General features: G+C 46.6%; 1 protein-coding gene across 1 annotated transcript in view; it reads left to right on the top strand.

Moving 5' to 3' along the window:
• The window catches only part of BAHCC1 (BAH domain and coiled-coil containing 1), a 1,784,093-nt gene that overhangs the window by 1,041,736 nt on the left and 724,368 nt on the right, over positions 1 to 17,989 (top strand). The gene's annotated exons all lie outside the window — the stretch shown is intronic.

Here is a 17,989-nt window from a genome sequence, read left to right as displayed (position 1 = left end):
TGCAGTTCTCCAAATAACCTAGTTTTTGATGCTATTGTTTACACCACTGAATTCTTTTCCTTTGTGGATAGATGCATCTAGGGGTCTATTCCTGTCCATTGTAAGAGTAATGGCAAATTCAGATGTAAATCAGTATGGTAGAAGTCCCATAGAAACAAGTTTAAAAAAAAAAAGAAATGTCAATCCATCTAATGAACTTGAAACTGATCAGTAAAATCCTCAGTCACACCATCAAGGAGTTTAAGGCCTGGAATGAAATTAGGGTTGCTACCAAATTTAAAGATAATGATGCCCATTAGTGTAATGAATGGGGTTTCCCTGTGTGATACTGATGTTATTGCTGATATCTTCACAGACAAATTCTGTGTTAATTTCATGCCCGTAGCCCACCAGATGTTCCTCACACTACCAGTCACTGTGTCCCTGTCAAAGTCAGAGTGGACTGGTTTATATCTGTACTTTCCAAGACAAAAAACAGTAGCTTAGAGGACCTGATAAAATCCATGGTTGTCTGCTAATAAGTATCAAGCGCCACTTAGCCAACCCCCTCTTAAGCCTTCTTCAGTTTTAAATCTTTCCATGTGTTATGTCCTTTAAAGAATGGCCACAGTGTTACCATTACACAAAGACAGCCCTATGACAGACCCCAGAAACTATAGATTAGCTTCAAATGTCATCTGTAAATTTCTGGAGCACATTGATTTCTGTGCTGATAATCAGTGGCATAGATGACCTATCGACACTAGACCCAGACCATTTTGGATTCGTAAAAGGTAGGCTGTGCCTACTAAACCTAGTTGATCTGATGTTATCCTAGTCACCATTCATCACGTAGGGGTCTAGGATCCGAGTTGGCACACTTAGACAACAGCTTTGCTGAAGCTCCTCCCCTCCCATCATGCACTGCTGTCCTCTAACCCCTGACATCTCATTTACAGCATTTAACTGACAGACGCAGATTGCTCAGCTACTCGGGAATTTCTAACTTGACAACAAGTAGGTCTTTTCTTTGGGATTTTTCTACTTATTCTTTCCTTATTATCTTAAGTTTTTAGCCTTGGTAGACTCTGTTTAGTGAACCAGTGTTCCCATTGGTTTGTTTGATTTTTGGCGCCCTTTTTGGTTTGGGATCTGTCAGTGTAACTTATTGTAAACTTTTTCATTTGGACATTTGTTTTCTTGTCATATTGTAAATTATTTGGGTTTTTTTTCAGTGTGCTTGTATGTAGGACAGACCGTGTTAGAACTCGTGCTTGGTTTTCTGACTCCTCTTCGGTTTGGCCTTCCATTCTTGGTCTTGTATTCTGCTGGCTATGATGGAGAAACCTTTAGGGATTAAGAGGTGCTCCTCGTGCAGTTGGAAGATGCCTGTCTCCAACTTGCATGAGGAATGCCTCTACTGTCTCGGTGCTGGCCACCTGGAGGGTGAATGCAACATTTTGTTGCATTCAACCTCAGGGCTCTGGTCAGCCGCCGGAATAAGCTGCTTATAAAAGGCACGGTTCAGGGGGGTCCCTTAGTCAAAGAGTCTTCAACCAAGTCAGATCCCTCTGATCATAAAAAAAAGGCTCCCTCTTCCTCCTCTTCTGGGGAGGTTTCCAGTAAGAAAGCTAGGCTGTCTAATTTCAGATCCGACTCCAGCCTTAGTGGTGTTGTACCTCGGATCTGAGGACTTCTAGAGAGTCGACACCTGGATCCAAGACCTCTGGTCCCAGGTCCTCAGATCTGAGTGTTTCAGAGTTGACTCCTGTATCCAAGGCCTCTGGATTGAGGCCTTTGGATCTGAGCCAGAGCAGACCTGTCACGGGTCTGACCCCTTCGGATCCGAGGGAGTCGAGAGCTCTTCCCTCAGACCTTTGTTTCCTCGGATGAGAAACAGTCAGATCAGAGACCTGTGTCGGATCCTATTGTTGAGGATCTTTCCCCGAATCCTTTGGGAGGGGATCATTTCCCCAGACCATCAGAGAAGACCCTTGGGGTCCCGACACAGGTCTCCACCTAGGTCATCTATTTCCTCCTGATCCACCAGGAGCATCCTTCCTTCTGACATGGACAGGATGATGCAGACCTTCTTGAAAACTAAAATCAAATTGGGACTTTTTGGCTTCCCCAGCTTACAGGATTAGTGAGCCTTCTCCCACTCCCTGACTATTTTCTCCTCGTCTGACTTCATAGTGTTTGGACTTAGGGGAGCCATTGTGCAGCATGGAGGCAATGGGGGTTTCTAGGGTTCTCTTGTCACTACCCCATCAGAGTCTATGGCTAGTTGTGCTCCCCTTTCCCCAGGGCAGGTGGGGCCACCGGTCTGGGTTGTCTGCCCCTCAGTGCTTTGGCTGTTGATAGTTCCAGGCCAGCCTTCTCTGGAGGGTTGGAGGTACTGCGGGGTCTGCTCCTTCCTCCATTGTGGTGGTTTCAGCCGGGGAGGGAGAGGAGGGCTTCATCCAGTCCCTCCACATTCCGGGTGGCAGAAAGATCTCTCTCTTTCTGCTACCAGAGCAGCCTCCCCTGCTCATTGTACTCCATCCCAGTCCCAGAGTTTGAGCAACCCTCTCATCCTGCTCCTGGTCACCCTGTTTAATCTGGCCTCCAGGGGGGAGATACCCCTGTCAGGGTCACACCTCTTCCAAGTCTTCCACCGAGCCTCCCACGGATGAAGTTCCTTGGAAGAGTACATGTAAAAGGAGACATCTTGACTCCCAATGGAGTCTCTCATGGAAGACACATATCGATGAAGGGGACGGGTCCCCTAGGTCACCTTCTTTGGAGACATCCTGGATATTCTTAAGGCCAAGGGCAGTTGGTCTGCCCAGCCCTCGTCCTCTGAGGAAGCCATGTTTCTGGAGGCCTTCAGTATGGGCCTATCTACCTTTTGGGTGTCCCCCCCCCCCGCTGACCCCTTGATCAACGTTATTGCCAGCACGGCTTGGAAGGAACCCGATACAGTGGAGCCAGTACCTAAAAGAGCAGGCAAGTTTTTGAGCCTCCCATTGGACAAGGCTTTTTGTCCCAAGGCAGTTCCACTTGATGCGATTGTGGTAGTTGCCGCCACCAAGAAAGAGCTGGCAGAACAAAGTTCATCTCTCCATCCTTCCAATCATGAATCAAGAGCGACTGACAAATTTGGAAAGCGGGTGTCCGTATCTGCTTATTTCAGCCTGCGAGCCTTAAACTACCTAATGCATTTCAGCCATCTTCAGAGGGATTTGATAAAGGAGCTTAGCACTTCCCTCTTGGAGTCCATGCCTGCGGAGGACTTTAAGACAGTTTCTCCCAAGCTGGCCACTCTCATGTTCATAGCTAATTCGTCCATGAGGTTAATATCCAATACTGCAGAGGGTATCTCATGGGCGGTGGGCACAGGCATTGTCATCAGGTATCATGCCTGGCTTCATTTGTACAGATTTTCAGAGGCCTTTAAAGCATCATTCACCAACGCCCCTTAGATGGTTCAAACCTCTTTGGACCAAGTATTAAGGATACTTTGTTCTGCAGTGAACAAGAAGGGAAGACACTGTCGGCTGTAGGGATCAGGTTCTCTACCCCCCAAATGTCCTTTTCCAAGACCCAACGGGGGAGCAAAAAATGTAGTTCTGTAACTCGAAGTCTTCCTTTCAGGAGGCTCAAGAAGATTCCTCTTCCAGGGGACTGGAGAGAGGTTTCAATGGTCGACGCTGCTCTAGGGACAGAGGAGGCCTGCAAAACCAGGGCTCCAGGGAGCCTTTCTCTAAGAAGCCTTTTCAGCACCCTCCGTGGAGGCAGTCGGGGATCATTTATCTTTGCACCCTTCGACCTGGGCAAACATCACAACTGAAAATAGGGGAACTGCGTCCAGTTCTGGACCTCGGTCAGTTAAATCTGTCTGTCAAGAAGTCAGAGATGTTCATCGTGTTTCACTGTTGCAGTCATCACTGTAGGGTTCTTCCTGCCGGCAGGCAGCCCTCGGTCGGCCAGAATCCCAAAGTCTGGGTCCGGCATCGGCTGTTCAGTCATGCTCCCTGACGTCAGAGTGCCAGGAGTACAAAGCTGCCAGCCGACGCCATGTTCTCCAGTCTTTCTTGCCGTGTGGTGGAAGCAGTTCGCAAGTGCCGGTCGGCTGACACCTGATATTTTTCGTGCTTCATTCCAAAGACTTTCTTCTTCTTCTCAAAGCTAAGTACCCCATTGGGGAAACTTTTTTCTTGCTCCAGTCCGATGTCAGAAAAAGTTAATAATTGTATTTCTTGTGGGAAGCAAATACCTCATAAGGATTTCCACTCTTACTGTATTCCTTGTTTAGGCCCTGACCACGATGTAGCTAGTTGTCGGTTTTGTGCTAGATTTAACCAACGTACTATTAAGCGGAGATACGATTTTGCTTTTCACTACTTTGGCAGGCGATTTAATTACAATATGTCGTCGGACACGCTTTCGACTACCGGAGTTCACAAACGACGCAAGGATAAGGACAGGCCGCCGAGGTCCAAATCAGATGACGGTTTACAAGCAGAGCCAGCTACAGGTTCGGCCGTCGTCAGTGAGGCGCTTTCGCAGCCCCTGTCGTCGGCCATTACAGAACCGATTGCCGAAATGGACTCCCACGAGGAGCCAACTAGGCCTTTGAGTACTACAGGTGCAGGACCTTCGGACAATGCTCCCTCTGATGGGTCCGGAGCCGCTGTGCAGGTACCGGCTTCTGAGGGGGTTTTCAGGCCTACACAGCTTCAGATAAAGGCAAAGACAAAGGCGAAGACTCCTTCTAAATCAAAGACTCAAGCCCAGGCCTCCTCTGATCCGGGACCCAAGTCTCAGAAACAAATGCTTAAAATGGTGGAGGACTTACTAACTATGATTAGGGGTTCACATCCCCCTCCAGACAAAAGGCCAAGGCAAGAATTGGATTATGAATCCTCTGATCAGGCATCTATTTCTTCAGTGTCTTCCTCTGAACAGGAATATACTTTCCTTCCTTATGAGGATTCTGATGCTGAGGAATCCATTCCTTCAGCTTCTCCCCCTGAGGATTTTTCTTTTGGCGAAACTTTACATGACATGAGGGAACATTTTCACTGGGAAGGACAGGAGCACTCTGAATCTAAGAGAAAGCTTAGGGATTTCCTTCTTCTTCCCTAACACAGAGACCCCTGGCTATTCCACCTATTTTGGATATTGTGGATGATGTTTTTTCTGAGGCTAATTTAACTCCTGACTCCTTTCCTCCAGCCCCTGCAAAGCCTGACAGATATTACAGGGTCCCTGACTCCCACCAGTTCCTTTATACAAATCCTGCTGCTGATCCAGAAACCATTTCTCAGGGTCCTAAGGGTGTTAAGGCCGCCTCTGCTAAAAACCCTATTCCGTCAGATAAGGATTCTAGAGCTTTGGAGAGATGGGGCATAAAAGTGTACACTTTTGCTACTTTATCCATTAGGGCTTTAAATTGTCAATTTCATATGCTAAAATATCAGCAATTTCTGCTGTCTGTTATGAAACAAAAGCTAGGTACCATTTCTGCATGTGCAGATAATAAGGAATTACACGATTTGATGCATGCTACTGAGCAGGTGGGGAAGCATGGCTTACACTGTGGTTTTGATGCCTTGGAGGCTTCATGCAGGGCTGCCACTGGCACAGTCATTAGAAGGCATGCTTGGTTAAAGGAACAAAACTTACCTGATCAAGTGAAAGCAAAGTTACTGGATGCTCCTGTTCAGCATAATGTTTTGTTTGGGTCTAAGGCTGAAGAGGTGATAAAGAAAATGGAGGATAAGGCAAAATCCATGCAAACTGTTAAGGATTTCTTACAAGTTCAGCCCCCAAGATTTAGCAGAAATTGGCCAACTAAAAATTGGTCCTTTCCCAGCTCGGACAGGCTTCAGAGGGGTAGATATAGGCGCTCCAGAGGGAGGGCCCAAGCACAGACCTCTTACAGACCTAGACAGTGGAGTGCTTCCACCCCCAGGGGTGGAGAGTACAGGCCACAATCTTACAGAAAACGGGCTCAATGACTCCCCCTGCATGGCTCCAGGAACCTCTCTCCTGGAAGCCCCTCTAGGAGGAAAACTCTCTCTTTTTCACCAAAACTGGACTTACATAACCCAAGACAAGTGGGTTCTGGATGTAGTTTCAAGAGGTTACAAATTCCACTTTCCTACCTTGCCAAGACCAAACGGATGGCCAGACCTACCAAAACACCAGTGGGCAGAGGCATTAAACAGGTGGGATCCCTCATGGCTATGAGGGCCATAGAACTGTTTCCACAATTAGAGACGGGGCAAGGCTTTTACTCAAGGCTGTTTCTAGTTCCCAGAAAACAAAATTCCTGGAGACCCATCCTGGATCTGTCAGTCTTAAATACTTTCCTGGAGATACCAAAGTTCAAGATGCTTACTCTGCAGCGGCTCCTGCCAATGTTGAGCAAAAATGCATGGATGGTGACACTGGATTTAAAGGTGGCTTACCTACACATCCCTATCAGACAGGAGTGCAGAAAATACCTCAGGTTCAAGGCCGGCTCGAAACATTACCAATTCTCTGCACTGCCCTTTGGCTTGTCTACTGCGCCCAGGGTCTTCACCAAGTGCCTGGCACCAGTAGTAGCTTACTGCAGACTCAAGGGAATTCAAATTTACCCTTATCTGGACGACTGCCTTATTCAAGCAGACAGCAAGGATGTCCTACTCCAACACCTGGAATTTGTTCAAAATCTACTCAAGTACCTGGGATTCACTGTGAACATAAAAAAGTCAAATTTGACACCCACACAACAGATAACTTTTCTGGGTGCTCTTCTAAACACAACAACCCAGATGGCATTCCTGACATCCGAAAAACAACTTCAGCTGGCTTCAGCTTTCAAAACCCTGGCGTTAATGTCTCAGCTAACTGCAAGGAAATTCCTGCAGGCTTTGGGTTACATGGCCTGCATCCTTCTCATACCATATGCAAGACTGCATATGAGAAAAATACAATGGAACCTAAAAAGTGTATGGTCCCAGCATTGCCACAGTCTAGACACACAGATTGCTGTCTTGCCTTGCCTACAAAGGGAATTCCATTGGTGGACCATGACATGTCTTCAAAACAAAGGGAAAGCCTTCAGTCTGCCTCCAGCCAGCCAAGTGTTAACCACGGACGCCTCTGATTACGCATGGGGAGCCCACTTGCAGGGGAAAGGCCTGCAAGGTTTTTGGACAGAGGATCAGAAGCATCTACATATCAATTTAAAAGAGATGCTTGCTGTACAGAATGCCCTCTTGGCTTTCAGGGATCTTCTACAGCCAGGACAACTACTGATACAGACAGACAACACCACGGTTATGTGGTACATAAACAAGCAAGGGGGTTCACACTCCTACCCCCTTTGCAGACTAGCCATGACTCTAAGGAACACAGCTCTAGCTTGCAAAGTGGATCTACAAGCTCAGTTCCTGCCAGGGAAACAAAATATTCTGGCAGACAGCCTGAGCAGGAACCTGTCAGACCCACACGAGTGGATGCTAGACACCCAAATATTCAAGATGATTACAGAAGCCTGGGGCTGCCCGGACATAGATCTATTTGCATCCCCCCTCAACTACCAGCTACAGATTTTTTGCACAAGGACATATCACAAACTAACATGGAAAGTGGATGCTCTCTCATTCAGTTGGAGGAACCTCTCGGGGTATGCCTTTCCTCCTCTACCTCTTCTTCCACGGGTGTTATTAAAGATAAAGCAGGACAAACCCAAGATGATTTTACTGGCCCCAAATTGGCCTCGTCAATTTTGGTACTCAACACTGATGAATCTATCCCAGAAGCCTCCTTGGATTCTACCTCAGATTCCAAATCTTTTGTCCCAACACCAGGGCCAGGTTCTGCACTCTCATATCAAAACTCTCAGCCTGGCAGCCTGGCGTATTCAGGGTCTAGGATTAATCCTACCCTTTCCAAACGGGTCATGGATGTCATCTTAGAAGCCAGACGGCCTAGCACTAGAAAATCTTATGAAGGTAAATGGAAGAGATTTTGCACCTGGATGCATGCTCAGGATTCGGATCCTCTCATTCCTAATATCCCATTGATTTTACATTACCTAACAGACATGTTACATAAGGGTTTATCCTTCTCCTCCTTAAAAATACATGCCTCAGCTATCTCTGCACATTACAGTACAGATCCTCCAATCTTTTCGCATCCACTTCTGAAACAGTATCTCAGAGGAGCAAAGAATTTAAGGCCCCCTAGGACACCACCCATGCCTGCCTGGGACCTCAACTATGTTCTGGAAAAACTTACTCTGCCTCCTTTTGAGCCTGCTGCCACATCTGATATTAAGTATTTATCATGGAAGACAGCTATCCTACTGGCTTTGACTTCAGCCAGGAGAGTCTTGGAGTTACAAGCACTCATGGCTGTGGAACCTTATATTATTTTTCATCAAGATAGGGTGTCTTTAAGGACTAATCCTACTTTCATGCTTAAAGTGGTTTCCAAGGTGGCTTTAAATCAAACTATTCACCTGCCAACCTTTTTCACTAATCCACAAAATAAGGGGGAAAGGATCTTGCATTCCTTGGACGTGCACAGGCAGCTTCGTTTTTACCTGGACAGAACCAAGGATATCAGGAAAACAGAACAATTGTTTGATGTTCATCGTGCATACAGCTGCAGTAATCACAGATGGGTTTTCAGCCGTCAGGCGGTCCCTCGGTCGGCCGAATTCCAAAGTCTTGGTCCGGCGTCGGTTGTCGTCGCTTACTCTTCTGACGTCAGTAAGGCCAGAGTATATAAGACACAGCCGACGCCATGTTCTTCAGTCTTTTTTGCCGCGCGGTGCCCGAAGCAGAAGCAGTTCGCAAGTGCCGGTCAGCCAGCTCCTGAATATACGAAAAAATTGGAACCGAAGTCTTCTTTAAAGCTAAGTACCCCGTTGGGGAAACTTTTCTTGCCTCAGACCGATGTCAGAAAAAGTTAATAATTGTATTTCTTGTGGGAAGCAAATACCGCATAAGGATTTCCATTCCCGTTGCATACCTTGTTTGGGCACAGACCACGACGTCTCGGGCTGTCGCTTTTGCACTACCTTCAATAAACGCACTATCAAGCATCGGGCGGAGTTCGCCCAACACTACTTTGGTAAAGCTTTTGATTATAAGATGTCGTCGGACACTCCGACTACCGTTTTGTCCAAAAAACGCAAGGAAAAGGACCGACACGCGAGACCCGCGGTCTCCGCCGACACCAAGCCAAAACAGGCTACACGTGGTCCGGTTCTCAGCGAGACGCCTTTGCAGTCCCTGACTACCGACGACGCTCCTTTGGCGGTGTTCTCTGTACCCGAGACCGCTGGGTCCTCGGTCCTTTCCCAGACTACAACCGAAGCCCCTGCTAATGTCGAGCCTACTAATGTGGACAGGTCCACCTCCACCCATGGTGTATTTAGGCCCTCATCTTCTTTTTCAATAAAGGCTTTACTAAATCCAAAGCAGCCAGGCATCCCACGAGGCCTGTTGCACAGGGCCCATCTCCTGGACCCATGCCTAAGAAACAGATGCTTAAAATGGCTGAGGATTTAATTACTCTTATCAGAGGTTCTCAGCCCCTCCTGACAAGAGACCCAGAGTGGAGGAAGAATCTCCCTCTTCTGATCAGGGATCCATTTTATCAGAACATTCTGATGCAGAGGAACACTCTTACTCCCCTTTTGAGGATACGGATGCAGAACAGTCCATTCCTTCTGTATCCCTCCTGAGGATTTTTCTTTGGGGAAACCTTGCACACTTTGAGGGAACACTTCCATTGGGAAGGCCAAGACTTTTCAGATTCCAAGAAAAGACTTAGGGAATTTCTTTGGTTACCTCAGCACAGACCTCTGGCTATACCCCTGTTTTGGATGTACTGGATGATGTCTGTTCGAGGCTTGCCTTAACCCTGATTCTCTGCCTCCTGCACCAGTAAAACCTGATAGGTATTACAGAGTACCCAGCTCTCACCAATTTCTCTACAAAGGCCATAATGCTGACCCTGAAACCATTTCACAAGGCCCCAAGGGATTAAAGGCCTCCACTGCCAAGAATCCACTCCTGCAGAAAGGGAATCCAGATCTCTAGAAAGGTGGGGTAAAAAGGTATATACCTCGGCCACCCTAGCCATGAGGGCCTTAAACTGTCAGTTTCATATGATTAAATATCAACAGTACCTGTTATCACAAGTAAGGAACAAAATGTCTCAACCTGAACAACCAGATTTAAAAGAGTTACAGGATATGATGCATAGTGCGGAGCAAGTGGGTAAACACACCTTACAATGTGGTTATGATGCCCTAGAGGCTTCCAGTAGAGCGGCTGCCACAGGATCAGTCATTCGCAGGCATGCCTGGCTTAGGGAACAAAATTTACCTGATCATGTGAAAGCTAAACTTCTTGATGCTCCTTTACAAAAGGATGTATTATTTGGTACTAATGCTGAGGACATACTACGGAAAATGGAAGAAAAAGCCAAATCTATGCAAACCGTCAAGGCTTTCTTACAGGTCCAACCACCACGTTTTAGCAGAAATTGGCCTTCAAAAAACTGGTCCTTTCCAGCCACTTACTAGCCCCAAAGAGGCAGATACAGACGCACAAGGGGCAGAGGGCAATCACAAGGATCATATAGAGGCAGACAATGGCAATCTCCAGCACCAAGAGGTGGTGAAGACAGTGCACAACAATACAGGAAGCAAACCCAATGACTCCCTCATTTCCATGCCAAGCAAGTCTCAGCTGACAGCACCTTTGGGAGGGAAACTAGCATTATTTGCAAGCAATTGGCATATTGTCACAACAGACAAATGGATACTGGACATTATAAACAGAGGCTACAAGTTTCAATTTCACACTCTCCCAAAATGAGAGGCATGCCAAACCTGCCACAAAATCAAAGGGCAGAGGCACAACTGCAAATTTCAAAGCTCCTAAACATGAGAGCTATACAAAAGGTACCTACACTCCAACAAGGTCAAGGTTTTATTCAAGACTTTTCTGGTACCAAGAAAAGGAACCGACTGGAGACCCATTTTGGACTTATCCATCCTAAACACATTCCTACTCGTGCCAAAATTCAAGATGCTCACATTACAGCAACTTCTTCCCATGCTGGGCAAGGAGTTTTGGCTGGTAACATTGGACCTCAAGGAGGCATACCTGCATGTCCCAATCAGACAAAGCTGCAGAAGATACCTCAGATTTCTTGCAGGTTCAATCCACTATCAATTCTCTGCATTACCCTTTGGCTTATCTACTGCGCCCAGAGTATTCACAAAGTGCCTGGCATTAGTGATTGCCTACTGCAGACTTCAAGGGATACAAATTTACCCTTATCTGGACGACTGCCAGATCCAAGCGGACAGCAAACGCATACTACTGGAACATCAGGCTTATGTGACACGGTTACTGCTTTCTCTGGGATATACCATCAACAAGGAGAAATCAAGACTAACACCATCTCAGAAAATAACCTTCCTGGGTGCCAACTTGGACACAAACACCCAGATGGCATATCTTACGCCAGAAAAACAAGGGCAACTATCTCAGTACTTCAAAACACTAGCAAAAAGTACCAGGCTTACTGCAAGGAAAATCCTGCAGGCTTTGGGATTCATGGCATCTTGCATTCTTCTAATCCCATGTGCAAAGCTGCATAGGAGGAAACTTCAATGGTACCTAAAAAATCTATGGTCTCAACACAGTCACAGTTTGGAAGCAATTATACCAATAATTCCATGTTTGCAAAAGGAATTTCTATGGTGGGCCCAAGCATGTCAAGTAAACACAGGCCTTCCATTCTGCAAGCCTCAAGCAAAACAAGTCATAACCACAGACGCCTCAGATTACGCCTGGGGGGCGCACATGAAGGACAGGTGCATTCAGGGCAGATGGTCCCAAAAGGAAAAGCACCTTCACATCAATCAAAAAGAAATGCTAGCAGTGATAAATGCAATTACAGCTTTCAAGGACTTCCTGCATCCAGAACAATTACTGATAAGAACAGACAACACCACAGTAATGTGGTACATAAACAAACAAGGAGGAACACATTCATACCCCTTGTGCAGACTAGCCATGACTCTTTGGAACTTGGCTCTGGAAAGACAAATCGAACTTCAAGCACAATACTTTCCAGGACTGGAAAACACACTGGCAGACACTCTAAGCAGAAATATGACAGATCCACACGAATGGAAGTTACATCCTCAGGTGTTTACAGAGATAATCCAAGCGTGGGGGAGGCCAGACATAGATCTTTTTGCCTCCCACAGGAACTATCAACTGAAAAAGTTTTGTTCAAGGACCTTTCATCCAAAGGCCTGGAAAGTGGACGCCCTTTCATTCAGTTGGACAGCATGGACAGTTTATGCATTCCCACCTCTGCCCCTTCTGCCCAAGGTGCTTTTGAAAGCAAGAACAGACAAACCGAGGGTGATACTGATTGCTCCAGATTGGCCAAGGCAACACTGGTATCCACTCCTGAGGAGCCTAACACATACTCCTCCTTGGTCCCTGCCTCTAATGCCTCTCCTACTGACTCAGGACAGCTACAAAACTCTTCACAGTCAGCTGAAAACACTCAACCTCGCTGCATGGAAAATTCCTTGACACCACAACAGTCCCTACTCTCCAAGGAGGTGCAGGATGTCATTTTGGAGGCCAGAAGACCATCTACTAGAAAAGCTTACTCTGCAAAATGGAAGCGGTTTTGCTGTTGGAATGAGAAAAGAGGCCAGGACCCTAGAAAATTGAACTTGCCTCAGGTTTTACAGTACCTAGCTGAACTGCTGAACAGTGGACTTTCATTTTCTTCCATAAAAATACATGCCTCAGCCATTTCTGCAGAATTCAACACGGATCCTCCTTTATTCTCTCACCCACTCTTACGACAGTTCCTCAGAGGGGCTAAGAATATAAGACCTCCAAGGAAGCAACCAATACCAGCCTGGGACCTTAATTACATACTAGAAAAATTAACATTGCCTTCCTTTGAACCTGCTGCCTCAACAGATCTGCAACATTTGTCCTGGAAAACAGCTTTCCTTCTGGCCATCACTTCAGCTCGTAGGGTTTCTGAACTACAGGCCCTCATGGCGGTGCAGCCCTTCCTCATCTTCCATCAGGACAGGGTTTCCCTTCGTACCAGCCCATCTTTTATGCCAAAAGTTGTATCCAGGGTAGCCTTAAATCAAGCCATACACCTACCTACCTTTTATCCTAACCCTCAAAACAAAGGGGAGAGGCTGCTTCACACTTTAGACATCCATAGGCAGCTACGTTATTATTTGGACAGAACAAAGTCCTTCAGGAAATCAGAACAACTTTTTGTGTCCTATGCCATAGGGGCTCAAGGGAAACCAGTTACCAAACAGACCATTTCCAAGTGGATTGGCCACTGCATACGGTTTTGTTATTCCTATCATGGGAAATCTGTCCCTACTGGTATCAGATCTCACTCCACCAGGGCCACAGCCACCTCTACAGCCTTCCTCAGAGGCGTTCCTACAAAGGATATTTTGGAGGCAGCCACTTGGAGTTCTGTACATACCTTCACAAAACACTACCACCTACCCTTATATTCCAGAACAAGAGCAGGCTTTGCCACTGTTGTTTTGCAGGGCATTCTGGCTCAACCCAGTTCCTCATAGTACCTACCACCCTATGCATAGCTTTGGGACTCTACCCATCTGTGATTACTGCAGCTGTATGCACGATGAACATAGTACAGTTTTGTACCTACCATAAATGTAGATGTTCGAGTGCTAATACAGCTGCAGTACAGGTTTCCCTCCCTCCTTCCCCACTTGGTAAAGGCATGGGGCCTAACAACCTCTTCATACCACCTGACTGGGTTATCCTGCTATGTTTTATTTGCTTGCTTACACTGATTTTGCATTACATTGCATTGCCTGCATATGTAGATAAGCCTTATTTATGTATTGCCTTCCTTTTGGGGGCACCTGACATCTGGGGCAAGAAAGACTGAAGAACATGGCGTCGGCTGTGTCTTATATACTCTGGCCTTACTGATGTCAGAAGAGTAGCGACAACCGACCGGACCAAGACTTTGGAATTCGGCCGACCGAGGGACCGCCTGACGGCTGAAAACCCATCTGTGATTACTGCAGCTGTATTAGCACTCGAACATCTACATTTATGGTAGGTACAAAACTGTACTTTTCTTATGCAGCAAATTCCCAAGGCAAAGCTATTTCAAAATAGACCATTTCTAAATGGATTGCTCATGGAATCAGATTTTGTTACTCTCATCATGGAAAGCAAATCCCAGGAAAAATTAGGACTCACTCTACCAGAGCTGCTGCTACTTCAGCTGCCTTTCTCAGGGGAGTACCTACCAAAGATATTTTGGAAGCTGCAACTTGGAGTTCAGTGCATACTTTCTCGAAGCACTATACTCTCCCTCTTTATTCTAAGTGTAGGGCAGGCTTTGCTTCTGCAGTCTTGCAGGGCCTTTTAGCTGCCCCTTCTACTCTATAACCACCACCCTATATCTCAGCTTTGGGATTCAACCTTACAGTGATGACTGCAACAGTGAAACATGATGAACATAATACAGTTGTGTACACTTACCATAAATGTAGATGTTCGAGTGTCTTCACTGTTGCAGTCTGGGTTACCCACCCTCCTGTCCCCTCTTATACTTTTATTAGTGTGGTTTCCTACTTCACCCTTCTTCTGAGGTGTATTTGCTACAGGGTATAGGGTTTGTTGTATGTTACATTTTTGTTTTACTATTAGCCTTCACTTTTGGGCAACTGACATCTGGGGCAAGAAAAACTAGAGAACATGGCGTCAGCTGGCAGCTTTGTACTCCTGGCGCTCTGACGTCAGGGAGCATGACTGAACAGCCTACGCCGGACCCAGACTTTGGGATTCTGGCCGACCGAGGGCTGCCTGCCGGCAGGAAGAACCTTACAGTGATGACTGCAACAGTGAAGACACTCGAACATCTACATTTATGGTAAGTGTACACAACTGTATTTTTCGGATGACCACTGTACAGTCCATTGTGCCCCTTCTGCACAAGAATGCTTGGATTTGCTATGTTAATCTCCAGGATGCATACTATCATATCAAAATAGATGGGCAGTCCAGGAGATTTCTCCACTTTTGCCTATGAGCTGATCACTTCCAGTTCAGAGCCCTGCCCTTTGGACTCACCACAGCTTCCCCCCTCCCCGGGTGTTTACCAACTGTATGGCAGTGGTGACGGCTCATCTCAGACTGCAGGGATTCCAAGTGTTTCCCTATCTTGGCGATTGGCTCCTCACAGCTCCTACACAGCATCACCTGGTGGAGACCACACACTTTCTTCGTCTCTTCGATCAGTTGGGGATAACAGTGAATCTTGCAAAAGTCTTCCTTGACCCCATCTCAACAGCTGGAGTTCATAGGCACTCAGTTGGACACTTCTATGGAGATTGCAGCTCTTCCACTCCAGCGTGTGCTCCTTATCCGGTCTCATGTATAATCTCTTTGGAGCAAACTCGTCCTTCAGTATCGCTCATTGTAAGGATTCTAGGTTTTATTGCAGCAACCCTTCTATCTGGTTCTGCTGGCCAGGTATTACATGAGAGTTCTACAGTGGACCCTGGCAGTGGTCCGCTCTCTCTCTCTCACCCTCTGTTAGTTCCTATATGGCTCACTCCAATATGCCGAAGACATCTGTCGTGGTGGATGCACTCCCCAAACCTCCTAGTGGGCAGGTCCTTTTCTCCCCCAGTTCTAATGGCCACGGTTACCACAGACACTTCTCTCCTAGGGTGGAGGGGTGGGGCACTTCCAGGGGAAGACTGTCCAAGGGACGTGGTCCCAGTCAGAGACCAAACTGCACATAAATGTTCTGGAGATGACAGCAGTTCTTCTTTTGTTGTAAGTATTTCAGGACTGCCTCCCTCTAGGGGCAATAGCAGTTCACACAGACAACATAGCTGTTGTGTGGTACATAAACAAGCAAGGGGGTCACATGTTCTTGTCTGCTTTATCACGAGGCCATGAGGGTTTAGGAGTGGGTGATGTCCTTGGGGTGCTTTCTCATTGCAATGCATATTCCCGGAGCATCCAACGTACTGGCAGACAAGCTGAGCAGGGCTATTCTAACCCCTCACAAGTGGTACCTGAATCCATTAGTAGCGAAGCAGACCTTCATTCGGTTAGGCCAACCGAGCTGTGAATTGCTTGCTTCCCCTCTCAACCACAAATGCAGCTACATTGCCTTGATCCCCCCAGAGGGGGAGTCACCCAGGGTCATTCTGACTCACAATTGGCTTCTGAGACTGTTTTATGCCTTTCCTCCATTACCATTGATTCCGACAGTTCTTCAGAAAGCAAGGCGCCTCAGGATGCAGTTAATCCTCTTTGCCCCCTTCTGGCCTCGGCAGGTGTGGTTCCCTCTATTACAGTCTCATCTAAAGCACCCCCCTTGGGTGCTCAATCCAGTGCCGGATCTGATCTCCCATCCGTCACTCCATCTTCTTCCAAATCTGCGGACCTTTTGTCTGACAACTTGGTTTGTCCAGTTCCATTGATTCTTGCTAAGTCTAGGCTTGCGTCCCCTGAAAAGGGCATTATCCTTGCTTCTCAAAAATCTTCTACCAAGAGAGTTTACAGATGTAATCGGAAGAGATTCTTTGTTTGGTTAAAGGTTGGAATCTGGATCCATTTTTGGCTCCTATTTCTGATATTCTTTTTTTCTGGCTTCCCTTTTTCAAGATGGTGCCAGTTTCTCTACTATCAAAGCCCAATTGACAGCAGTTTCTAATTTTCATCTCAATAATGAACCTACCTTTTCTTTTCACCTCTGCAAAGCCTTCTTGAAAGGTGTTTTTTTTTGTTCCGTTCTCCAGTTAAGGACCCTTCTCCACCATGGGACCTTGCTCTGGTGCTGCATTCTCTAACTAGGCCCCCTTTTGAACCTGCTGCATCCTGTGACCTCATATTTCTTTCTTGGAAGAGTGCCTTTTTGGTGGCTATAACTTCTGCGAAAAGAGTGTCAGAATTGCAGGCTCTTATCATTATGCCTCCTTATTTGATATTCCATACAGATAGAGTGGCCGTAAGACCCAGTCCTACCTTTATGCCAAAAGTGGCCACTGAAGCGAACCTCAGTCAGTCTATTCAACTTCCAGTGCTCTTTCCCAATTATGTTAATAAGGGGGAATACATTGTGCATACTTTAGATGTTAATCAACAGCTTTGTTTTTATTTGCAAAGAACTAAGACCTTTCGACTCTTAGACCAGTTCTTTGTGGCTTTTTCAGTCAACAGGAAGGGGCAAGCTAGCTCGAAAATTACCATTTCCCATTGGATTTCTCAGTGCATTTCTTACATATACTCCTCCTGTGGTTTTCCTTTGCCTGGACCAGTTAGGGCTCACTCTACCAGGTCAGTGGCTACATCAGCTGCCTTCTCAGCTCGTCAGTCCTTGGATGATATTTGTGCAGCGACAACTTGGTCTTCTCATACCTTCATTTCTCATTGCAAACTTGACCTAGTTTCTAGGGGAAGGGCTTCCTTTGGCTCCACAGTTCTTCTGCATGTCCTTCAATGAGAACACTTGAGAATGTTGAGTAGCTGGGGACTCTGACCCATACATGATAAATGGTGGCTAGGATAACATCAGGTTAATAGTTATGTACTCACCTTAACTTGGTATCTTTGTTATCTGTAGTCACCATTCATCACAACCCCACCCTCCTTCCCCCTTCCTGAGGGATTGGCAGGACTTTGGTGGACCTTTTTTGGTGGCAGGTCTTCCCTCTGTCTGTCTTCTTTCTCCAGGGCAAACTCCATCTGTGGGGTTAGAGGGCAGCAGTTCATGATTGGAGGGGCGGAGCTTGAGCAAATCTGTTGTCTAAGTGTGCCAGCTCAGATCTGATGTTGTGATCCATACGTGATGAATGGTGACTATGGATAACACAGATACCAAGTTATGATAACTATTAATTTCATCCAAAGGGAAATTGAAGCCCTGGATAAGG

The sequence above is a fragment of the Protopterus annectens genome, chromosome 10.part0 (assembly GCF_019279795.1).
Source record: "Protopterus annectens isolate FY-2018-M chromosome 10.part0, PAN1.0, whole genome shotgun sequence".
Lineage (NCBI taxonomy): Eukaryota > Metazoa > Chordata > Ceratodontiformes > Protopteridae > Protopterus > Protopterus annectens.
This window is presented reverse-complemented; position numbering and strand designations above follow the sequence as displayed.